This window comes from Panthera uncia (assembly GCF_023721935.1).
Source record: "Panthera uncia isolate 11264 chromosome A3 unlocalized genomic scaffold, Puncia_PCG_1.0 HiC_scaffold_11, whole genome shotgun sequence".
In the NCBI taxonomy this organism is placed as follows: Eukaryota; Metazoa; Chordata; class Mammalia; order Carnivora; family Felidae; genus Panthera; species Panthera uncia.
The window spans coordinates 51019799-51045798 of record NW_026057578.1 but is presented as its reverse complement, the minus strand read 5'-3'; the positions used below and the strand labels follow the sequence as shown (position 1 = coordinate 51045798).

Genomic DNA, 26000 nt, shown 5'->3' with positions numbered 1-26000 from the left:
GAGTCCCCTAGTGTGTGAGCCCACTAGACTGTAGAGCCCAATGGTTGGGTGCTGACCCATGCTTTGCCCCTAATTTGGTGTTTGGACCTCAGTTTCCTTATTTGTAAAATGAAAATAATAATGAAATACTGGAAGTAGAAATGCTTTGAAAACTGGACTTTTTTTTTTCCAGTCTATTTCTCATTTCTAATTGTTTTTGTTTTTTCCTTATTTATGGTGGTAAAACATATATAATGTAAAATTTACCATTTTAACTATTTTTTGAAAATTTTTTTAATGTTTATTTACTTTTGAGAGAGAGAGAGAGAGAGAGGCAGAGGCACAAATAGGGGAGGGGCAGAGAAAGGGGGAGACACAGAATCTGAAGCAGGCTCCAGGCTCTGAGCTGTCAGCGCAGAGCCCGATGTGGGGCTCGAACTCGTGGACTGCGAGATCGTGACCTGATCTGAAGTCGGCTGCTTAACCGGCTGAGCCACCCAGGTGCCCCATCCATTTTAACTATTTTTAAGTGTACAGTTCAGTGGTGTTAAGTTCACATTAACAGTGTGTGCAACCATCACCACTATTTCTAGAACCTTTCTGTCACCCCAAACAGAAACTCTGTTCCCATTATATAATATCTCCCCATTCTCCCCTGACCCCAGCACCTGGGGACTTCTATTGTACTTTCTGTTTCTATCAGTTTAACTAGTCTAGATACCTTATGTAAGTAGAATTACACAGTATTTGTCCTTTTGTATCTCGCTCATTGCACTTAGCATAAGGTCCTCAAGGTTCATCCACGACGTAGCATATGTCAGAAGTTGGGATAGCTCACACTGGCTATTGCAAGTAATGCTGCTGTGAACATTGGTGTACAAGTATCTGTTTGAGTCTGTTTTTAATTTGTTTGAGTCTATACCTCCGTTGCTGGATCATATGATGATTCTAGGGGCAATCACCAAATTGCTGAAAACTTGACTTTTTAAAAAAATAAGTTGTTACCATGTATTTGGAAACAAATTGTAATATGGATGTATGTTTTTTCTCTTAGGACTATAGTGTTTTCATTGAGAGAATGTAGTAGTTTAACATGGGACTCATGAACTGACCCTTTTATAACACATTGAATCTATATACTGTCAGATTTATGTACATTCTTCTCCTTAATCAAATAAGAGAATAGTTTCTTTAAGTTAAATGTGTCAAAGATTTATGTGTAAAATGATTCATGAGATTGTTGATGTCAGAATACCCAACTTTGTGTATGTGTTTGAGAATGAATTGATATACTACTAATAAGGACAGTAACATCTTTATGACCTGTGAAAAACAAAAGGCTGAATGTATAATGAAGAAAATATGGGTATAAAAGCTCTTGCTCTTCTATTAACACTTTTCTATCAAACAGAAATGTTTGATTATTAGATGCCTAAAAAATTATACATACAGAATTAGGAAGAAAGTCATTGTGTGAATTCTTGTTGTAATGTCTCTGAAATATACTAGAAGGTAATCTTGGATTTAAAATTGTTTACCCTTTCTTTACTTGAAATTGTAAAATGGGATCTGTCAGCCTACCAGAGCATATATGCATTTTTATAATACTGGAAATGCCTTTGCTGTTCTGGCATTTCTCATCCTTTTTTAATGTGACTTAGACTGGCTTAGTCTGCAGGATATATTGGAGACAAATATCATTTTACATCCACTGTGAGAAGATTTTTAAGAACACATTTAAAAGTAGGAAAATAACACTGCGGAAACCCTGCCACGGCGACTGATGCCATGCCAGATTCCCACTGTCAGGAGTGATTGATCAGGGAGCTGCATCTCTTCCAAGAAGTTACTCCATATGGATTAATTTATATGCCCTTATATGCCTATGGCTTTAGTTTAGCTTGCATATAAATTCCACATTAGAAAGCTATGGAGATAGAAAATTGTAACAATCCTGCACTTCTGTGGTAATTGGAGATACTAGTCTGAAATGTCCTCCACGTGTGGAAATGTTTGAAAAATAACTTCTGAAGTGTGTTGTTCTCAAATAACTCACACTACATATAATTGAAAAAGTTTCTTTTCATTTATTTTTTAGTTTATGAATATGAGTTGATTTTAATTGGCTGTGATTTAGAATTATGTTCCATAAGGAGTTTGAAAATAAAACTTTATAATTGTGGTCTTATAATCTATCTTAGTAACATATGAAACTATTACTTTTATTTTGCAGCACAGCGTTAGTTTTGTATTACATTAGAAATGACTTCAGAATTACGAAAGGGCGTGATAAAACTATCTATGTAAGAATCACATCCTTCACGTTTAGAAGAAATTCTTCTTGGGGCACGTGGGTGGGCTCAGTCAAGCGTCCAACTCATGATTTCAGCTCAAGTCATGATCTTGTGGTTTATGAGTTGGAACCCCATGTTGGGCTCTGAGCTGATAGTGTGGAGCCTGCTTGGGATTCTCTGTCTCCTTCTCTCTACACTTCCTCCACTCGCTTGCTTTCAAAAATAAATAAATACACATTTAAAAAAAAGAAGAGGTTCTTCTTGACTCTTAACATCCTGTCACCCCCTATTCTCAGGTGAAACCTATGTGAAATTAAACATATTCTGTGATATGTTTGCTGGGGAATCTGGAGAGTCTCCTTCAAGATGTGCTTGTGAGCAGTGTGTGTGTGTGTGTGTGTGTGTGTGTGTGTGTGTAATATTTTCAGTGAGGTGGTTAAGATTTAAGCAGATAGGCAATCATTTATAAAGTGGTTTGATGTCAAATCAGCCTTGAAAACCATTATTCAATAGTCATTTATTCTGCAGATACTTACTCTGTTCCAGGAACCTTTCTAGGCACTGGGGATTTAGCAGTAAGCAAACAGAGCCCACCCCCATCCCCTCACCACCATAGCATATACAGTGTAGAGAGTTCTTTATATTTTTCATTTTCTGCCCCAGGGAGAGGTGGTGAAGAATGCCTTTCTAGTGCCCTTTCTGAGGGGAGTTTTTCAACCCTGTATTCCTGGGGCCAGCAGAGAGCCTGGCACTAAGTGTGTGTCCCATGAACATGTGCAGAGTGAATAAATGAGTGATAATGAGGTTACTATCACTTCTCATTTGGATTATTGCATTAACTTCCTAACTAGTCTTGCTTTTCTCCTTGCTCTCCCGCCTCCCTACAACTCCCAGTCTGTTCTTAAAACAGAAACCGAAGTGATCTATTAAAAGGTAAGTCACATCCAGTTGCTCTTGTTCAGAGACCTCCAGTGAGTCTCCAGTATACCTGGTGGAAAAGCTACAGTGTTTAGAGTGACCTACAAGGCCCCACAAGTATCTGGCCTCCTGCTGCCTTCTGGCCTCATGCCCTATTGGTCTTCACCTCATTCATTTCCCTTCAGCCACACCTGCTTCTTTGTTGTTTCTCAGACTTACCAGCCAGGCTCCCATCTCAGGACCTTTCATCAACTGTTCTGTCCAAAATGCTCTGTCCACAGATGGCCAAAGGGCCCACTCCTTCACTTCCTGTGGATCTTTTCTCAAATGTGTTTTCCTTAGCAAAACCTTCCTCAGCTACTCTTATCAAGAATTGCAACTCTCCTTTCCCTGACACTCCTGATCTCCCTTCCCTTACTTTCCTCCTGGCACTTATCTCTAAACACACACACACACCCCTTGGATGGATGGATGGATTTTAATTTTGTTGTTCTCTATTACTATTAATTACCACCTAGGCAATCTGCAACATTTATAAGGGTTCCTGTTAGTGACCCAGTATTTGTCAAATAAGTAAAACAAAACAAAAACAACCTATAACAAATGTTTCTGAAGTATACTTTTAGTAGGGCCAGAATGATGCCTTCTGTGTCTGTGTGTGCTTTGGTAAATGACCATTGGTTTTGCCAACACTGTGGCTCTAATTCTAGTTCCAGTTGGACAACAGAAAAGTTTACTTCTGGCCTTCTGTAATGAATATAGTAGTTTAATGAAAAAAATTAGCTGTATTCGTCTTTTTTTTATTTTCTATTTTTATTTAATTAATTAATTTATTTAGTTTATTTGAGAGAGAGAGAGCACGAGCTGGGGAGGGGCAGAGAGAGAGAGGGAGACACAGAATCTAAAGTAGGCTCCAGGTTCTGAGTTGTCAACAACAGAGTCCAGTGCAGGGCTCGAACCCACAGACCGTGAGATCGTGACCTGAGCCGAATGTGGATGCTCAACCAACTGAGCCACCCAGGCTCCCCAGCTGTAATTTGTCTTTTGACTGCAAAGTGCCAACACAAATGAGTACATCTCTTAACTGTCTGTGGTGTTGATATTTATCACTTGCCTTCTGTCAGAATCTTTCACTCTATTGATACTGTTTTTAACTGATACAGATTGAAGGGTATGGCTCACATCCAGAGTGACATGTGCTGACAGGATAAATGTTTGAATGTTTGCTCTAAAGATCCAGACAATATCAGATCCTAGAGGCAACCTTAGCTATTCCCTCTCATCTTTTTCACCTGCTTGAAATATCCTAAGCATCTCCAGATCTTTAGTTGGGTTCTCCCTAAGGAGAGGTTTCATTGAATTTTATACTGTGAAGTACTTATCAATTGATGGGGAATGGGAAGGTCCAGAATTGAAAAGTTCCATACTTTCTAATCTTTAGATGAAAGAAATTTTGACATTCCATTTGCTGGTTTAGATGTGTGGAGTCCTTTTGATTGGATATAATCAGGGGCCGGGTAGTGGTGGGGAGCATGGAGTTTGAAGTTGATTAGACCTTTTGCAAGTTGCTTAACTTCTTTGAACCCCAGTTTACCATATTTTACATATTTTATCTTCATGGGTGCCCTATGAAGTAAGTACTATTATTAGCCATTTTACAGATGGGGAAACAGGTTTGAAGAGGTTAAGCAACATGATCAAGATCATATAGGAAATTAATAATAATCTGCATTAGGGTTCTCCACAGAGGCAGAACCCATAGGGTTTGTGAGTATGCGTATGTAGATTGATTGATTGATTTTAAGGAATTGGCTTGCACAGTTATGAAATCTGCAGGGTGGACTGATAGTCTGGAAATCCAGGGAAGAGCTGATGTTGTAGTTCCAAGTCCGAAGGCTGTCTGCTGGCAGAATTCAAACCCAGTCTTACTTTCACCATTAGGCTATATGCCTCTTCTCGGATAAACCTGCTGGTTTAGGGCTTGGCACAGACTGATACTGAACATAAAATTAAGTTCCACAGGGGTGGTTGAAATGGAATGCATATTGCTACAGCTATGTTGCCATGTTAGGACTGAAGCTGAAATGGTGATTGTGTAGAAGATATGAGAGATGACAACACTGTAAAAGGAATAAGGGTGTGGATGACACAGCATAGCCTGAAGAAACCTGTCTGTTGCAATTATCCAAAATGGGTATATTGTACTGTAGTCATTGTAGCCCAGGGTTACAGGAACAGACACAGCCAGAACTCTGCCCTACCTCTTTCAGAAAAACTTGTAGTTTCAGGAAGGATGTGTGCTGGATGAGATCTCTAAGCTTTCTCCAAGTCCATTTCTGTCTAAACCCAGAATTGCTCTGTAACCAAATTGACCTTTGAAATACTTGATTGTTTCAACTCAGCCTTGCTCACTGGGTACTGTTAAAAGCGAAGAGGTGATTTTTTTTTTCCCCTCTCCTGCATACCCTGTCTACATTCCACAAGGGTTGAAGTGGGATGCATAAAAGGTTGCTATAGTGATGTTGTCATGTTAGGGCTTAGCCAGGGTGGTAGAGTTTCTGGCAAGGTTGCCAAAGTGGATAGTTAAAATTTGGTAGGAACAAAGGTCTCTGAAAAAAATATGGCTGGCACATAATTGAGTCATTTAGTAACCATAGAGGGTGTTAACCAGCTCTTTGCTATCTTAGCTAGAGGAAAAAGAAGTAAATTGTATCAGGAGGTAGAGTTAAAATTCTGTCTTGGAGATAGCTGCTTATTAAAATGACTGCTTAGGGGAGGAATGAACTTGTTTAAAAGATAGGCAGAGTGATTATATGAAACCAGTCCTTGGAAATGTACATTGTAAAGATAAAATTATTTTTCTTAATTCTGTCCTTGTCTGTTTTTTATGTTATGCCCCCTTTTTTTTTTCTTTTGGTGTGGTTTTTAAAAGTTTATTTTGACTGAGAGAGGGAGAGAAGGACAGAGAGAAAGGGAGAGAGAGAATCCCAAGCAGGCTGTGCACTGCTGGCACAGAGCCTGACATGGGGCTTGATCACATGAACCGTGAGATCATGACCTGAGCCAGAATCAAGAGTTGAATGCTTAACTGACTGAGCCACCCAGGCTCCCTGTGCCCCCTTTTGTTTTTATTCTGTCAGTTTTATTTTCTGCATTACTAGCTCTGTCTCATGTCTGTGTGCAATAAAATGAAGGGTTTCAGGGTTTACCAGGCATCATCACTTATGACAGGGCTGGGGCAATTTAGGCCACTTCTCTGCTTCACTTTCCTCACCAGAAGAGTGAGGACTACAATCCTGCCTACTTTCCTTCCTGTGAGGATTAGGTGTGGATTCCTGGTGAATCATCCAGGGCAGTACAAGACTCGGTAATATAATTTGCATGAGCTGCTTTAATGTTGGTGATGCATCAGTGCTGTCCCTGGGGGTAGAGTTAAGGAATCCAACTGTGAGTGTCTTTGTCAGCAGTTGCCATCTCATCTGCAGGTCAACTTTTTAAGGTCTGTATTATTTATGCCCTCATTTATATAGATGAGGAAAGGGAGTGTCAATGGATAGCTTGCCCACAGCCATGCAGCAAGTGGCCCAGCTGACCATGTTGCAAACTTGAGTCTGTAATACTCACACACCCATGCTCTTTCAAATATATTGTGCTAATTTCTGTTTTGTTTTGTTTTTATTATGGTAAAAAATATGTATAAAATTTACCATCTGAATCATTTTTTAAAGTTTATTTATTTTGAGAGAGCGTATGTGCACGTGTGTGTGAGGGAGGGGCAGAGAGAGAGAGAGAGAGAGAGAGAGACAGAATCCCAAGCAGGCTCTGACGTGGGGCTCAGACTCAAGAATCGTGAGATCATAACTTGAGCCCAAATCAAAAGCCGGATGCTTAACCAACTGAGCCACCCAAGTGCCTGACCCACCATCTGAACCATTTTTAAGAGTGTAGTATAGCTAAGTAGTGCTAAGTATATTTACATTGTTGTGAAGCAGATATCCAGAACTTTTTCATCTTCCAGAACTGAAACTTTGTAACCACAAAACAGTTCCCCATTTTCTGCTCTTCCCAGCCACTGATCATGGTCATTCTTTCTATATCTATGAATTTCGTTACATTAGATACTTCATATAAGTGAAGTCATACAGTATTTTTCCTGTCGTGACTGGCTTATTTCACCTGGCATAGTGTCCAAGTTCATCCATGTAGCACATGCCAGAATTTCCTTCCTTTTTAAGGCTGTATTGTATTCCACTGTGTATATCTACCACATTTTGTTTTATTTGTGCATCAATAGATATTTGGGTTGCTTTTACCTCTTGGCTACTATAAATAGTGCTGTGAATATGTGATATGTGCACATATCTCTTGGAGACCCTGTTTTCACTTCTCTTGGATATTTACCTAGAAGTAGGGTTACTGGATCATATGATCGTTCTATTTTTAATTTTTTGAGGACTTGCCGTACTTTTTTTAATAGCAGTTGCACCATTTTCAATCCAACCAATAACACACAAGGGTTCCAGCTTCTCCATATCCCCACCAACACTTATTATTCTGCTTTCTGATTTAGGGTTTTGTTGGTTTGTTGGTAATAGCTGGCCTAATGACTGTTAGGTGGTATCTCATCGTGGTTTTGATTTGTATTTCCCTGAGATTTAGTTATGTTGAGCGTCTTTTCATTATGCTTGTTGGTTATGATTGGTATATCATCTTTGGAAAAATGTTCCAAGTCCTTTGCCCAAATTTTTAGTCAGGTTATTGAGTTTTTTGTGGTTGAGTTACAGTTTTTTATATATTCTGAATATTAACCTTTTATTACATACATGATGTGCTAATATTTTATCCCATTCGATAGGTTGATTTTTTTACCCTGTTGATGGTATCCTTTGATGGACAAAAATTTTGAAGTTTAATGAAGCCCCCCACCATTTATCTATTTTTGCTTTTGTTTCCTATGTTTTGGGTATCATATCTGTGGAATCATTGCCCACTCCAAAGTCATGAAGCTTTTTCCTTATGTTTTCTTCTAGGAGTTTTATAGTTTGGGGTCTTAAACATTCAGATCTTAAATCCATTTTGAGTTAATATTTGTTTAGGATATATTTGTTAATATAGTTTAGAATAAGGGTCCAGTGTCATCCTTTTGTATATGGGTATTGAATTTTCTCAGCATCAGTTGTTGAAGAGACTTCTTTCCCACCATGCAGTTATTTAAGGAGAGAGGAGAGAGAGTGATGAGACAAGGAACAGATAATTATTTGGGGAAAAAATAATGCTAAAATGTTTTTTCCTTGTTTAGTGCTACATAGAGAAAGGTATCTATAAGTCTTTGCTTGTGTGATATGTTTACAAGAATTATGGAGAATCTGTTTCCTTGACTTAGAGTTGAATTATTATTTATATTCATGTGGAGAAAAAAAAATCAAGGTATTACAGTAATACAGTATTCTCTTTGGCTCTGAAGAGACCAACTTTGCAGAAATCCAGGGTCTCTGGAATCCAGAAGTTGTTGGCAGGTTGGTGGTGGGGGGAAGGAAACCCTTTTAATGGCAAACTAATGAGGCCCTGAACTCCCAGAAGCAAACAGACACGGAGGAGAAAAAGAGCCAAGGACTCAAAGAGGCTGTATTCTGTGTACTCTGATGGCTTGATCCACAGTGGAGGCAGCAACATCTCAGAGGGAGTGTGACCATCTCCAGAGGCAGAGGAGAACAGGGAAAATTAGCACAGAAGAGCCAGAAAGCAGAGGCATGGGGGTTAGCAGCACTGACATGAGCAGTAGACCTTGAAGAAGGGGTCCTGACTGAAGGTACTCAGCACTGTGGCCTGGTGGTGGAGGGTAAAGGGGGTAGGGGGGCACAGAACCATTTTCCCTTCACCTGAAGTGTTAGCCTTCAACTAGCTTAAAAAAAAAAAATAGACTTTCCAGAAAAACTCAGTCCATAGGAACTCTGAATAACTAACTGGGGAAGGAAGTGTGTGTGTGTGTGTGTGTGTGTGTGTGTGTGTGTGTGTGTAGCTTTTTGACTAATGTGGTAACATTTCTCAGAGTTGCTAAAACTTTACAGATATCTAATTCTCTTGTTAAAATCCCTGGGCTTTGAATAGGATTATAGAAATCTTATTTGTATCTTTATTCCTTTCCTTTTTTCAGTAAGTATTAAGTATCTGTGTGTTATTCATTGTGAGGGATACAAATATTATGCATCCTTCCGTCAGGGTTATAATGCAATAGAGAAGACAAATGTTTACAAATAATAGTAATAATGATAATAATACAAAAGGTTGTCTTTTTAGATAACCTTTATGAGGTTATCTAAAGGAAGAGGAAGGTCTTTTTAAGGATGGAGAAACTGAGAGCTGAATATTATGTAGTTTATAGGTCTAGGTCCTTGATCATATTACATCTTATGGAAATGACAAAAGACTTCAAAACCGTAATTCTGTAGACCATATTAGCATGAATAGCAACTGTAGAATGTTTGATTCTACTGCTCTCCTACTATACTAGATCTCTCTTTGAGCTATTTACACACAGTAAAAATACCTCTGAAAATAAATATGGAAATGTATAAATGCTTGTTATCCACATCATTTGACTAAACTGGGACAGTAGATACTCTGACAGAAATGTAATACCTTTCATTGGAATACCATTCTGTGGTATACAAAATAGTCTCACATAATACTACAGGAATAGTGTGAATCTTAAACATTTAATCTTTTCTTTCTTTGAAGATTCTCACTTTTTAGTTTATGAGAATGTAGCACATAATCCTGTATGGTGAGAAAATAGAGATAGAGGCATGGGCTAAAAGACATTATTTAGGAGAGCTATTCATTGTGTGCACAGGGCAACTGAGAGACTTGAACTTTGCTGAGGGCGAGTATCTCATCTGTTCTTCTGGAGTTCAGCCAGATTTGACTGACAGTGTTCCTCCAGGCCAAAAACCACTGATCCTTAAATTTTAAAACAGGTGGTAAAGGGTAAAGTTCTACCAGAAAATCTCAATTTAGTGCATCAGTTGCAAAACTGTAATAAAACATACATACATGTGTGTTTATGTTTGAGTTTATGTTCAAATACCGATTGCATTATGAGTGGCCCATTACAAAGCCACTAGAAAAATTATTCTGAAGAAGGATTTGAGTAACTGTGGCTTTTTTTTTCTATCATGGGACTTGTATCTTAACTCTGACTGTGTACCTATATTCTTCATGTCTTAATGTTCTCCTTTGCCTTCCATGAATTTTCCTTTATTGAGGTATAATTGGCATGCAGTAAGCCATTCATATTTGAATTTTACACTGTAAGTTTTGACTCATGACATCATCACCACAGTCAAGAAAATGTCATTGCCACTTGTCTCATGCCCCTTTGTCAGTCTCTTCTCTACCCACTGCACCCTGTGCCTTTCTTGGCCTGAAACCCCACAGAAATTGAAGTTCTGAATGTGTAGTACAAGGTAGCTTTGTTGGTGCTCGACAGCTTCCTGGGCCACATCAAGTGTGGTTGGCCAATGCTTTCCAAATTATAGTGAAGAGTGAAGCTTTTCTTTAAAAAAAAATAATAACTTTCAGTTCATAGCTGTCTGATGCTTAAAGGACAGTAAAAATGGGTTACTAGAAAAATGAAATGAAAAAGAAGTCATGAATGCAAGTCTCAATTTTTTTTTCTTTAGACCAGCAGATATAAAATTTCTCTGTCAAATTTTAAGTTTATAAGTTCTTGTTCTTAATTTCTGCACTGATTTCATTGCAGATTGACAGCAAAATCTCATGATTACATAGGCTATGCTGAGTAGGCAACCCTGCTTTTCTCCCTGTGTGTTTCACTGGGTATAAAGATCTCTTGGGCATGCTTTTAGAGTTTCCTACTTGGACTGTTCTGCAACTTCTGGCAGCTACTTTCACTTAAGAAATGATAGAAAACTAACAGTTGTTGGGTACTCTCTAAATGCCAGCCAGTATATAAAACATTCTTCTATGAGGCTAGTTGTGAGCTTGTCATATATGGCCTTAATTATGTTGAGGGACACTTCTGTACTCCCTTTGTTGAGAGGTTTTTGGATTTGTTTTGTTTTTTTATCATGAGTGTATGTTGAATTTTGTCAAATGCTTTTTCTGTATGTATTGAGATAATCATCTGATTTTTATCCTCCATGTTGGTAATGTGGTGTATCACTTAAATTTGTAGATGTTGAACCAACCTTGCATCCCTGGAACAAATCTAACTCTGATCATGCTGTATAATCCTTGTTGAATTCAGCTTGCAAATATTTAGTTGAAGACTTTTTCATCTGTGCTTGTCAAGGATGTTGTGAGTAGCTTTCTTTGCTTATAGTGTCCTTGTTTGATTTTGGTGTCAGTGTGATGCTGGCCTCTTAAATTTTGGATGTGTTCCTTCCTCTTCTTTTTTTTTTTGGAAGAGCTTGAGAAGGGTTGATATTAATTAAATGTTTGGTGGAATTCACCAGTGAAGCCATATGCCCTAGACTTTTGTTTGGTTGGAGGTTTTTGATTACTGACTCATTCTCCATACTAGTAGTTGTACTCACACTAGTACAATCTTTCAGAGTGTCTATTTTTTCATGATTCAGTCTTGGCAAAGCATTTGTATTTTTTCTTTCTGAGTAATCCTCAGAACAACTCTAAAGTATGGGTGTATTAGCCCCAGTGGGGGGTTGAATTAACTCACTTATATGTATGCATTTAGTTAAATGTTTCTGAATCCTTGCTATGGGCAGGCTTGTCCTAGGCTCTGGGGAGGCAACAGGAAGCAGAGCAGACAAAACCCCCTGTTCTTGAGGGACCTACATCTTTTCTGGGGGGAGACAACATAAACAAGTAAATGAAACACATTAGATGGTGATCGATAAGGTAGAGAGAAATAAACTAGAGAAAGGTATAGGGGACAGGAGGTGGGGATTGCACCTTTAAATAGGGTGGTTAGAGAAGTCTTCACTGCCATGACATTTGGGCAGAGATCTGAAGGGGCTGAAGCAGGGAGAAGCACTCAGAGCTAATAGCAATGGTAAAGGTCCTGGAGTTTTTTGAGATGGTCACTGATATGAAAGACCTTTCTCCCACCTAGTAAATGGCTCATCTGGGTTTGAATTCAAATTTGGCCTTTTCTGTTATGCTTTCCAGTTTTTATTCACTATCCATGCTCCTGATTTAAAGATACCTAAATCCAAATAAAGTGGAAATCCATTTGGGAGTGGGAATGTAATTTATGTGTGTTAGGGAGTTAGATGGAAAACCTACTCTCTGTGTGATCTTGCTTTTGATTATGTCTGGATATTTTCCAAGACTTTGAGTATCTTACTCCTAAGGGTACAAAATTGATGAGTTTTGTAGTTGAGTTTCCATTTTTAAGTGGATGAAATTTCTCTAGAGGACATAGAAAGCCAGACAAAATCAGGGAAAGAATTTTCAAAGAACAGATGATTAAAGCTTCAGAAAGAAGGCATTGCTTTTGTTTAAGCACTTTGAAGTTAAGGATTGTGTAAGTCCTTCCCTACCATTAGTGACCTGGTGCTTAACAGACAGCTCTCCTCGGCATTGACTGGAGCCTTTGCTGGGACTCTCTTCTCATCTGGCTGCTCTCCCTGCCCAAGACTTCCCTTCTGCACATGCCGACAGCTCTGACCCAGACCCTTTACCTGTGGTTCCAAAAGAGGACTTCAGCTACCTCCATTTTGATCTCAGTCAATTACTTTCTAATTGATTAGGTTCTTCTTGCCAGCTTATCTCAAAACTCAGGCAAAAGATCCTGTGGGCTAAGCATCCTATGATGGGAATGGAAACTACCTCCTCAAACAATACAGACTGCCCTGAGTCAGCAAGACCCCTTGCGACTGACCCCATGATGGATGGACCTGTTGACCTTTACTGCCCACCACCCTTCATCCCACATTTTCCTTATATAAACCTAGATGTATTTTCAGCACCTTGGAGATGGTTAAGACATTAGTCTGCTGTCTTCCTGGTGTTGGCCTCACTGAAGTAAATTCCTTTCTTGTTTCACTGCCATTCCTCTCTCTGCCTTTGGATTTTGTCAGTGGTGAGTGGTTGAACCTTGTCTGTTTAGGACCCCTCGCACCAGGTACTCTTGCCCCTCTGCATCCTGATTACAGTCCTGGCTGTTGAACCTTAGATTCTTTGCCCTGTCACCTCCTCCAGCAGCCCCAGATTGGGTTGGGGAGGAGGAGGAGCGGTATGTTGTCATTCATGATTGTTAGGGTGCACTGTTCTCAACTGAGCTTGAGGGCTGAAATTGGCAGAGCAGGTATTCATATGTCTATTTAACAGATGAGAAATGTGAAGCTTAGAGACATTAAATAATTTGTTCAAGCTAATCATCCCCCAGTTAAACCATTATAGATATTTGAACCAAAGTCATTGGTTTCCATATTCCCTGATTGCTGCTACGTGGTTTCTTTTTTTCAGCCTGATTTTGGATAAACAAGCTTTTGTGGATTGGTCATGATTTTGTTGTATGGAATTTATTATATGGCTCCTATGGAAATTGTAGAATTTTAAATAATACAGAATTGGCTTCATGTTTTTGATGATTGGGGGACTAATTGATGTCATTTTTTTTTAAGATTTTATTTTTGGGGAGCTTGGGTGGCTCAGTCGGTAAATCATCTGGCTCTTAATTTTGGCTCAGGTCACAGTCTGTGAGATCAAGCCTCGCATTGGGCTCTGCATTGACAGCCTGGAGACTGCTTGGGATGCTTTCCCTCTGTCTCTCTGCCCCTGCTGCTTCTCTTTCTCTCTCTCAGAATAAACTTAAAAAAAAAAAAAACTTAAAGATTTTATTTTTAAATAATCTCTACACCCAGTGTTGCGCTCAAATTTACAACTCTGAGATCAGGAGTCCAATGCTCTATTGACTGAGACAGCCAGGAGCTCCTGATGTCATTTGATTTTTACAGTGTCTTGCTAATTTTATTTAAATGGGAAGGTAGATTTCCCATATACCCCCCGCCTCCACACACGTGTAGCCTCCCATACTATCAACATCCCTCACCAAAGTGTTATATTTCAGTTGATGAACCTACATTAATACATTATTCACCCATAGTCCATACTTTACATTGGAGTTCACTCTTTGTTGTATTTTCTATGGGTTGCATAAATGTATAATGACATGTATCTATCATTGTGATATCATACAGATTATCTTAACTGCACTAAAAATCCTCTGTGCTCTACCTGTTCTTCCCCCTCCCCACCACTTCCCATGTCTTACTGATTTGTTTGTTTGTTTGTTTGTTTTAAACGTTTTTAATGTTTATTTATTTTTGAAGGAGAGAGAGACAGAGCTGAGCAGGGGAGGGGCAGAAAGAGGGAGACACAGAATCTGAAGTAGGCTCCAGGCTCCTAGAGCTGTCAGCACAGAGCCTGACGCAGGCTTGAACCCACGAACTGTGTAAGATCATAACCTGAGCAGAAGTCAGACGCTTAACTGACTGAGCCATCCAGGTACTCTCTTACTTCTTTTTTTATTTTTATTTATTTATTTATTTTGAGAGACAGCGCAAGCAAAGGAACATGAGCAGGGGAGGGGCAGAGAGAGAAGGAGAGGAAGAATCCCAAGCAGGCTATGCACGGTCAGCGCAAAGCCTAATGCAGACTCATTCCCATGAACTATGAGATCATATCATGACCTCAGCTGAAAGCAAGAGTTGGATACTTAACCAACTGAGCCTCCCAGGCACCCTTCTCTTACTTCTTATACCTACATCTGACTACGTTTTGTTGTGGTCAGGCTGCCAGGCTGAGTGCATCTGGACTGAACACTGACTTTCAGAGGGGCAACTTTAATTACAGCTCTCCTTTTCTCCATCTTCCTTTAGGCACTGTTTATTTCTTTTCTTTAAAGAATGTCATGGTTTGATTCATAATGACTATTCCGGAAGTCAGTCTTGAGTCATCGGAGTTATTTAGTCTGTCATCTTGAGTGCATGTGTGTGTCAGTGTGGTGGTATTCATTTTGGATATTTGGAGAACATAAGATATAGTAATCTTGATTCCACAACTAAAATCAACTCAAAAGAGGTTGCCAACAGGACAAAAAACAGCAAGATAATGCTAATAGGCATATGTGCTGTACACCTGCATCAGGAACCAAAAGCAGCTGAGGCCAGGATTCGAAGTTTTTCTACACTTAATGGTAGATGAGACATAACATGAGCAGAGGGCTTGGGAATGGGGGAGAGGCCTGGTCTTGATGTTAATGTTAGAGTTACAGCAGCAACAGGGGCTTATTATCAATCATTCGTTTTCCCTAATCATTTTAGCTCTGTTCTTTTTATAAGGTTTTAGGATTCATGTACATGAATGAGAGCTACTAGTTAACCAGGTTTTATTCATCCTGTGAGGGGGTTGGATTAGAACTTTTGATAATGAGTCAGTACCATTACCATTCAGTTTAAGGTTAAGGAACAAAGCTCCTGGTCTCAGATTACAATCTAGTAGGGATAGGCACAATAAGCCCTTTCTTCCCTTTCCCCTCTCCCTCCTTTTCTTTCTTTTCCTTTCCTTTCTCTATTATTTATATTGAAGTGTAATTGACATATAGCATTATATTAGTTTCAAATGTATAACATAATGATTAAGTATTTGCATATAGTGCACAATGATCACCACAGTAAGTCTAGTTAACATCTGTCCCATTTATCTTGATATGTGAGAGCATATGATAAATATCCTAAAGAGACAGGGACAGAGCGATCAGTACTCACACCCTTAAGTAGGAAGAAAAGTACTCTCTAACAAGGGTTTATGACCACCCCAAACAAGGGTACTCATTTCTGTTACTGCTTCACACTTTCTGACACTGTGGTTTGATCTTGACTCATATGTCCAAGTTCCTTGAACACGGGTTAAACCTCTCAGAATACCATATGATCTCATAACTGTCGGTGCACTGAGCATATTGTCTAATCAGTGACCATTACTTGTCTCCCATAATGAACCTAATCTCATTAAAACCAGCGAAACTGTGGCTTCTTCTTGTTCCCTGAGGCATAAGTGCCTGACATGTACTAGCAGGTGGTGCTTCTTTGTTATCCCCATCCCTGGGAATGTCCTCTCCCTCCTTTTCTGCTTTGTGAGCACAGCCAGTTGAGACTCAACATTAGTCCCTTACCCCCTAAAGCCATCCCTGCAGCTTCTCTGTGCCCTGGCTCCTTGCAAACACTGCCTCAACTATTTCTCAGAATACTGTGATGTGTTTTGTATGTATCTCACAGTCTAGGGAGGTACTCAGGAGAAGGGGCTGTGCCTTGTTCAGCCTTCTGTGCCTTGTGCCCATACAGTTAGTTACACGGTAGTCATTGGGTACATATTTGCTAAAATGAAAATGAAGGGAAGTTTCTGGTTTACAGGTTATTTGTTTGCCACTCACCCCTCTGTTTTAGTGGTACAAACTGGGTAATGATAAGTTAACATTTGCATTGGCACAGAAGTTAATTTTTACTGTTTTACATTCTTAACAAATGCAATTTCTCTGAATTATGATACTTCACTTTTTAAGTAAGGGTGCTTCATATATTTTTAAACTACTGTTTAGCATTTCTGGGAACTTACAATGCAGGAGTTAAAAAATGAAAAGCTGTTTTTTCTGGGAAATGAAATCGTATCCATCTATTCTTCCTTCTTACCAAATCACTGTTGAATGCACTTATGAGCTTGTACATGTTTTGACACTGTGGGGAAGTATATCGTAAATTGCCAGTTAGTCACCAATAATTTCTAATTGTGACTCAGTTTTTAACAAAGTACATTCTTTGCACTTAGGTATGTAAACACTTGTTTCGTGTGTATCTGACCCATATACCCCATCCTATTTTGTTTTATACTCTCTAAATAGAAACATTTTTATTTTGAAATAGTTTTGCAGTGTTAAAGCTAACACTATAACTTGGTAGTATGATAAGATCCTGGCCACATGGATATGAAATGTCTTTGCTTTCCTGCACCCCCATTAGCCAGAAGGCTTAATGCTCTGGCTGAACTCTAAAAAGCATCTCTGCTGTCATAAGTATGATGAATGTTTGTGTTACTTCATAAAATGTAAATGAGTTTTTAATCTATTTCTCAAGAAACATGATGATGTAGGGGTATCCTTTCTTCCTCAAGAATAAATCAAATCTTAAATTTCATGTTAGTATCTGGATTCATTATCCCATTTCACCTTTTTTGGTATGCATTCGTGGGATTTTGCAGGCATTTTTGTGTCGAAGTGTTGTATATTTATGGTTCTGATTTTTATCATTTCAGCTAACACTCACTCTGAGATGATAGAGAATTTTGTAACAAAAGCACCTTGTTTGACTTTTTTTAATTTTTATTTATTTTTTTTTCCAGTATATGAAATTTATTGTCAAATTGGTTTCCATACAACACCCAGTGCTCATCCCAAAAGGTGTCCTCCTCATTACTCATCACCCACCCTCTCCTCCCTCCCACCCCCCATCAACCCTCAGTTTGTTCTCAGTTTTTTTTTTTTTTTTAATTTTTTTTTTTAACGTTTATTTATTTTTGAGACAGAGAGAGACAGAGCATGAATGGGGGAGGGTCAGAGAGAGAGGGAGACACAGAATCGGAAGCAGGCTCCAGGCTCCGAGCTGTCAGCACAGAGCCCGACGCGGGGCTCGAACTCACGGACTGTGAGATCATGACCTGAGCCGAAGTCGGACGCTCAACCGACTGAGCCACTCAGGCGCCCCTGTTCTCAGTTTTTAAGAGTCTCTTATGCTTTGGCTTTCTCCCACTCTAACCTCTTTTTTTTTTTTTTTCCTTCCCCTCCCCCATGGGTTTCTGTTAAGTTTCTCAGGATCCACATAAGAGTGAAAACATATGGTATCTGTCTTTCTCTGTATGGCTTATTTCACTTAGCATAACACTTTCCAGTTCCATCCACGTTGCTACAAAGGGCCATATTTCATTCTTTCTCATTGCCACGTAGACTTTTTTTTTTTTTTAAGCCCGATGTGGGGCTTGAACTCATGACCCTGAGATCAAGACCTGAACTGAGATCAAAAGTCAGACGCTTAACTGACTGAGCCACTCAGGTACCCCGCCTTGTTTGACTTTTTACATTTATGATTTCATTTAATCTTTGTGTAGCCAAGTTATTATCCCATTTTGTAGTTGCTAAAGCTGAATACACTGAACCAAGATGTTACATCTAGTAAGTGGTACAATTAAGACTGTAAACCAGGGACTTTTTACCTGTAGTCAGGGCACCTTCCACCATTGTATGGTGTTTCCATGCATATTGAACTTATTACTAGCCTAAAGCTGTGGTTTTCAGCTATGTTAAATACATTTACATTTTTTATTCATGTTTAATATACATACAAAAGAGTGCACAAATCTTTTTTTATTTATTTTTTTAATGTTTTACTTATTCTTGAGAGAGAGAGAGACAGAGCATGAGTGAGGGAGGGACAATGAGAGAGAGGGGCACAGAACCCAAAGCAGACTCCAGGCTCTGAGCTGTCAACACAGAGCCCGATGTGGGGCTTAAACTCATGAGCCATGAGATCATGACCTGAACCTAAGTCAGATGTTCAACCAACTGAGCCACCCAGGCACCCCAAGAGTACACAAATCTTAAGTACACAGGTTGATGAATTTTCACAAAGTGAACACATAAATTGAACTGTTTTGAATATGAATTAATATTAAAGTGAATTTAACATTGAGTATGTAAGACCTCTTGATTCTAAATAAATATATTTATTTTCAAACTTCTGTTACACTTTCCCCAGTACTAATTTGATTGTTTAAGTGGACTTCTAATTTCCTAGTTTGTTCATTTGTTTGAGAAGCATTTACTGAGAGTCTTCTCTCTGGCAGGCATGTGCATAGGTGTGGGGAGATTCACCACTTGTAATAAACTTCCTTTTGGACTCTAATAAGGAATCAGGCAACAGATTGTGTGGTGTTAAACTCCATTTCAGGAGTACTGAGTGCCAGGCCTTATGGGAGCATGAGTGTCTAGTCTGAGAAACTTAGGGAAAATATCACAGAGAAAATGACATCTAAGTCCTGCCAGATGAATGAGAATCATCCAGAGATGCCATTGTAGACAGGAAGAGCAGAGGGAGGAGCAGGTAGGATACTGAGATGTAGCACGTAGGTCCCCATAACTGGCTTAGAGCATGTGAAGTGTGTAGTGTACCTGGGGAATGCAGAGTGGGAGCAGGGACATCTAGATGAGGAAGGATCTTTTGTCAGCCTGAGACTACTTTTATTGTTACTTAAGTTTCCTTGGCTACAAATAACAAGAATTGACTCTGGCAAACAGGCTAAAAAGGAATTTATTGGAAAGATAGCAGGGTGGCTCAGAGAACGAAAGGGCCAAACATCCAGGTCTCTGAGAGAATAAACAACTAGAGCAACTCTGAGCATCTCAGCAGAACAACCTGTGCAATTTCTCTGTAGGATAATATCATTAGTTGACTTGTTCTACTTCCTAAGGATTATTCTCTATTCAGATTTCCAATTTTCAAAACATAGAATCTGATTAGCTTAGTTCAGGTCCAGTGCCTAAACCAGGACCAGTCACTGTGGCCAGGGTTAAGAACAAACACTGTCTAATCAGTTGCCTGTTACGTGGTCAGGAGAGCTAGCTCTGAAACAGAGAGTGGAGGGAGGTGGGTGTGCTGCCTCAAAAGCTACGTTGCAACAGTGTGGAAAGGGGGTGGGTTGGAGACAGTGATCATCAAGAAGTACAAGTCCAGAGACCAGTTAGAAGGCTGTTATGTTAATCCAAGTGAGAAGTGATGGCGCCAGAAGTGGGTACTGTCCACAGGGATAGAAAGAGGTGAATAGACTCAGGTATTTAAAGGCAGAAAAGAAAAGACTTTGCATTTGGACATTGTGAAGTGTGTGGACATTTGAGGAGTTGAGGATGACTCCAGTGTTTCTGGCCTTGGCCACTGAGTGAATGGGGGGACCTTGTGTGGAGAAGAGCTACTTTCAGGTGGGGAACAGGGCTTTCATTCAGTTTTGAAGTGTTGAGTTGACATACCTAAGCAGACCATGTTTAACTTGAGAATACTTGGTGCCTTCTGGGATTCCAACTTTGCCATCAGGGCCTCCTCTCTCTGACATAGAGGCACTTGCCAGCATTGTCCCTTTTTTGTCATGTCCTTGGGCAACTAGAGTCTTCCTACAATATTGCCATGGAAATTGACAAGCTTCATTCCCCTGCTGTGCCTCCTGTACTTTGGACAGTTTCAGGTCTGAGTGGATATTGGGGATTATGCATTGCTCATACTCAAAAAGTCTCCCAGAGCTAGGAACATTCAGGACCAAGTGCTGTCCTATAGGATCTTTCTTAGATATCATTGTGATTAGAAAAGTCTTGTTCTTTTATGACATTCTTTTCCTGACATGATTTTATCTGAGTTTGAAAATACTTGAAAATTGAGGAGTTACTTGATTAAAGAGTTTAAATTATAGTTGGAAGTTTTTTAGGTAGTGTTTTAATTTTAGTAGTATTCAATGTCATAGGTTAAGTCACACCCTGACAAGTAGTTCCTTAAGATACTTTAATCAATGCTTTGCCATTAGGTAGCTTAATGGCCTCTGAAATCCTCTGGGTCAGTAATTCTCAGTGGGGCTAGAACTGTTTCCTACAGAGCAACTGGGAACTTGTGGGGTAACAGAAAATACTCCACAATGGTTTGGGGCAAGGGGCACATAGGCATTGAGTTGGCTAGGGTCAGGGATGCTGGATGCCATGGACTTTGCATCCATAGGACTTTGATGCAGGTAAAAAAGAAAAAAAAAATTATAATTATTTGAGCATAGCACCTAATTCTATTTTAGATATAATCATGGCCTACTTTTACATGATTTCAGTAGACACCAAGTTTTTCAGGAATGCTATGAAATTTGTAAATTGAGTGAAAAATGAAGTTTGCTTAAGATTTTACTGTAAGTTTGGGGCGCCTGGGTGGCGCAGTCGGTTAAGCATCCAACTTCAGCCAGGTCACGATCTCGCGGTCCGTGAGTTCGAGCCCCGCATCAGGCTCTGGGCTGATGGCTCGGAGCCTGGAGCCTGTTTCCGATTCTGTGTCTCCCTCTCTCTCTGCCCCTCCCCCGTTCATGCTCTGTCTCTCTCTGTCCCAAAAATAAATAAAAAACGTTGAAAAAAAATTAAAAAAAAAAAAAGATTTTACTGTAAGTTCTACTCTCATAGGTGGTATTAATTTCTTTTTTTATCCTGTTTATAACTTCAAAGACTTTAAGATAATGATGAAAATATATTGAAAATATTAAGATAATTTTGTTTTGTTTTTTGTTTTTAATGAGAGATGGTTGGAAAACTAATGTTTTCTCAAGTGAAGTAGGGCAGACACCCCAGGGAAAGCATATGTCTGGGGATGAACATGATGAACTTGCTGGGTTATAGATGTGTTTCATAAATAAGAACCTATGAAGCTTATAGAAAGGTGGAAACATTCAGTAGCACTTGCTAGACTGGGTAAATCAAATTGGGTGAAATTACCCCAGATATTTTAAAAGTCCAGACAGGAAAAGATATGCAAAGGCATTGAATAAGTTACAAAATAGATATGTGTCCATTTAGAGAGTATTCTATGGAAAACATGTATCTGGATTTCCTTTTATCTGTGTGAGAGTTATAAAGGAAAAAGGAAGTGTGGCAGTGGATGAGTGAAAAAGGCTGGTTCTTTTAACCAGGCAGGGCACCCAAATGGTAGCTGGTAACGACATGGAACCATAGCTCCATCTGCTGGAGAGAAGCAGACCCTCTCTTGCACCGTATACAAGTAAAGTGACCCTCTCTGTATATATGTTAGTGAGCCACCCAGTATTTATTAAATACTCCTGTCTGAGAGGCAACCCCTTGCCAGGCTCTAGGGTAGCAGTAATAAAAACTTAGATACATTCCCTGCTTTCACCTCACCATGCTTAGCTGTGATAGGCTTTCTGATTTTAAGAAAAGACTTCATTTTTGCATTCTGAGTTTCTCTCTTAGATTTCTCCATGGATGACTTTTAAGAAACCACGTAACCTCTTTCTGAGCATCATTTTCCTTATCTGTAAGATGAGAACGACTGTCTCTCCTACAGGCTCAGTTTAAACTTTATTGAATGCCTAGTGTGTATGGCAGCCATAGGCAGGAAGGGCATAAGATAAGCAGAAGCCTTCTTCTTGCCCTCACTCTGGTTAGAAAAAGAAGCTCTTATGAGATAAGTGAGAGGGCCTCATGAGAGCCCTGAGGAGGAGTGCCTGATGCAGACAGGAGAATGGGACTGGAGAGGGGTTGAGGCAGGGTTTTTTGAAGACCTTATGCTTCACTTCAGTTGTACAAGGATGTTAAAATTAGCAAGAGGAAGATGAAAAGCTCTTCCAGGCTGAGGGCTGGCATAAGCAGCAACATTGAGATGGGGGCCTACATGGCATATGTCATGGCTGGGTTGCATGAAGTGAGTGGCAGGGAGTGTCCAGAGATGAGGATTGGAGGAGGTTGGTGGGCCAGGGCATATTGGGTTTGTATTCTTCTTTAAGGGGCTTAACTTTGTGCTCAGTGCACCAGAGAGCCATTGCAGAGTTGAAGCAAGTTCTGGAGAGACACCTGGCTCCTTAGATCACTTGTTGGCTGAGTCTCCTGGATTTGGTTAAAGGCAGAGAGTTAGGAGGCTGCAGCTGTAGACCAAGTGTGTAATCATGAGGGCTAGAATGGTAACAGGGCTAAAAATGAGAGTGAAGTAGCACAGAGGGACTAATTTAAAAATGAGTTAGGAGTTAAAATTAGCAGAAGTGGTTGGTTTGAAGGTAAGAAATCAGGGGTGACTGGGAGATTCCTAACTTGGGTGACTGGTTGGATAATGTTGCTGTACCTAAGAGAGTACATATAAAAGGAAGAGCTGGCTATGGGCATGGCAGGAGGGGGTGAGTGGTTTATTTAGTCATCTTGAGTTAGGGTGTCTCCATGAAAGCAGCCGGAAGACAATTTGATGCATGACTGCAGGTTCAAGAGAAAGGTCTGGCCGGTGTTGCTAACATGGGGGGAGTAGTGGAGCCATGAGAGATGGTGAGTCGTCAGGGAGAATGTTCATAGTGTTCACAAGCAGGGATCCAGGGTACGAATTAGGGAAGTTGCTACACCTAAAAGGCAGGCAAAGGAAGGGGATCCTACAGAGGAGACCGTGATGGGATGATTGGAAGGACAGGATAATGGCCTGGAGACCAAGGGTTTTGAGTTGAAAATGTCCAGGAGAGCACTGTTTATAAATGTCTAACGTAAGATAAGGATTGAAAAATGTGTTCTGGATTTGCTCTTGCCTAGAAGAATTTATCCAAAGAGAGGAGGAGGGGATGAGATAAAAGCGAGAAGGACTCAAGATAGACTTCTCCTAGTCACCTCCCTAGGCATGTGTGCCCCCTTTGTTCATCACAACACCCTGTTTCCTTCACAGTGCGTGATGATCAGTAAAGAATTGGGACACAAAGAAATGGCAGATGTTTGCCTCTCTGGATTTTAATTGCAATAACATAAGTTACTTTCTTGAAGAGAATTCCATATGCTGGGAATTTAGCTCACAAGACTTCCATTCTTTTACTTCTCCCAGGAGAGATTGTGGCTGCTTTCCAGGGTTTATATCTCCGGTGTAGTACTATCCCTCATGGGAATGGGGGTGGGAGGCCTCTTCTTACCCACAAACAGCCTTGTACTTCCAGTTTCCTTCTATATCCCACTCACACCCCTCAAAACAAAGTAAGTAAATCAAGGCCAGAAAAGTCCTCTGGCTGGAATTGTACATACGTTTAGTCTTGTATTTCAAGTCCAAACGCAACTCTGGTGGTCAGGCTTTAGAGTGAGCCATGGAGATGGAGCCTGTGTGGTGCCCCCAGGGGTGCTGGGCCAGAGCCCTGAAGTTTAGAGCTCACTGCCTACAGCTTGTCTTAGGTGAGCTCTTTCACCTCTCCAGACATCAGACTGCTTCCCTATAGAGTAGATGGAGTTCCAGGGTGCCTGTCACACTGCTCTTCTACTGACAGTCGCCATCTCTCAATGCTGCCAATACCCAGTCTCCATTGTTGGCATAACAAGCAAAGGTGAGGAATTGTTCTCTTGTTTTTAAAGATTAACCTCAGGTCCCATAACCAAGAAATGCTGTTATCATTCTTAAAATGACTGCTTTATAATAAATTTTTTAAGGGACTTTCTTGTAATATTCTCAATGAATCAGGGCAAGGAAGTCTTCATTCATGGAGGCGGAAGCCTGTATTAAATGCTCCTGAGTTCCTCCATCTCTACCAAAGATCCCTTGATTAGTCTTCAATGGAAACTTGGCACCCAGGAGTCCTGCGAGGTGACTCAGTTGGATGTATGAGGCCTCATTAGCATTGGCCCTGTTCCTTCTCTGCACTGTGTGTGTCAAGGATATCTGGGACAGAAGGCTATTTCCCCTACTTAGCCTGCCAGAGTTTGGCCTGCCTGCCTTTAAACTGGGCTGAGCTACCAGGAGGATAAAATAGACTAGCTGTTCAACACTGACGTGGTAAAGCATTCAGAGGAGACTTAAAAGAAGCTCTATTATTTCAAACATGTAGATACTATCAAGATCCAAAAGGGTGGAGAATATCTTTTTATGAAAGCTTCACCTCTTTCTATACTAATTATTGTTTGTTTTTCTAAATATTTTCTGCACAGCTTTCAATAAATTTGTGGATGAATTTCTTAACTTAGGTACATAAAACAACAGGATATGAGTTATGACATTTAGGGGTGTTGCCTTATTGCTTCAGAACTTTGGGGTTATCGTGTAACATACCATGTCACATGACTTGACTGAATGCAGGAAAAAAAGCCCTCAATTTGGTTTCATTGCCTTAAATATAGCTCAAGGCAACAGACACAAAATTAAGATGAGGAAGTACTATACAGTATAGGAAACAGGAGCTTTTAAAGATAATCCACTGTAATCTGGAACTGGTTGCCCAGGCCCTGATAATGAGAGAAAATAAGAGCAAAAGTACCAGAAAGGAGATTCTTTATTCTTGAGGTGAGAACAAGAGAGTGTAGAGGCACATCAGGTAAAGTGCTCGGAATATCAACTTGCTTTTGCAGAGGTGGGGCTGTGTGTGCAAAGTGATTAAGACAGAGGAGTGGAAGTCTGAGAGAAGACATCCATCAAAAAGACATTTGTCTAAACTTGCATATCCAGTAACAGGAACAGTCTTGGGTAAGTTGTAGTAGCTTTTAGCCATGCTAATTAAATTTGTCTTTTCTCTGCTGCAAAGTGTAATGGTTGTGGTTCTAACTTCCTGTGGGTGCATATTTAATTACTGAGTATATGTAAAAGTAACTTTATATTTTGTTGGTTTTAAAGTGGATGAGGAAGGGAGGCTATACCCTTATATTTGTAGAGAAAACATTAACAGTCTTGATAACGTTTTGTGCCATATGGTCCTGCAGAAGCATAGAGTGCTTTTTGTCATTTTATTACATTAAATATTTTTAACCCACATTCTGTGTAGGGTCTTAAAATAAAATAATCATATACTGTTTAGCACTACGGTTAGTGAGTATCTGTCTTGCCATGGTATGGAAAAAGCAACTATAACTACTTGAGTTATTTATTTGTTAACCTATATAAGTCTGTAAAAACCAGCAGGCCATTTTTAAAGTGACCTTAATGCACTAAATCTACATTTGTAAAACATTTATTGAGAGGTGATTATTCACCCCAGAAGGATCTTGTGCCTTACACATGATCTGCCTTACACAGTGTACTTCCTTAGAGA

General features: G+C 39.8%; 1 protein-coding gene across 3 annotated transcripts in view; it reads left to right on the top strand.

Moving 5' to 3' along the window:
- Nucleotides 1–26000, top strand: part of LIMS1 (LIM zinc finger domain containing 1) — a 156677-nt gene that overhangs the window by 32762 nt on the left and 97915 nt on the right. Inside the window, exon 1 of one of the 3 annotated variants that reach the window (XM_049650163.1) lies at nt 21362–25438. The exons of 1 other annotated variant lie outside the window; for it this stretch is intronic. The gene's annotated coding sequence lies outside the window, so the exon portion shown is untranslated. Of the gene's footprint in view, nt 1–21361; nt 25439–26000 lie in introns of those variants that run through there. One more of the 3 variants, XM_049650164.1, reaches the window with a different exon arrangement.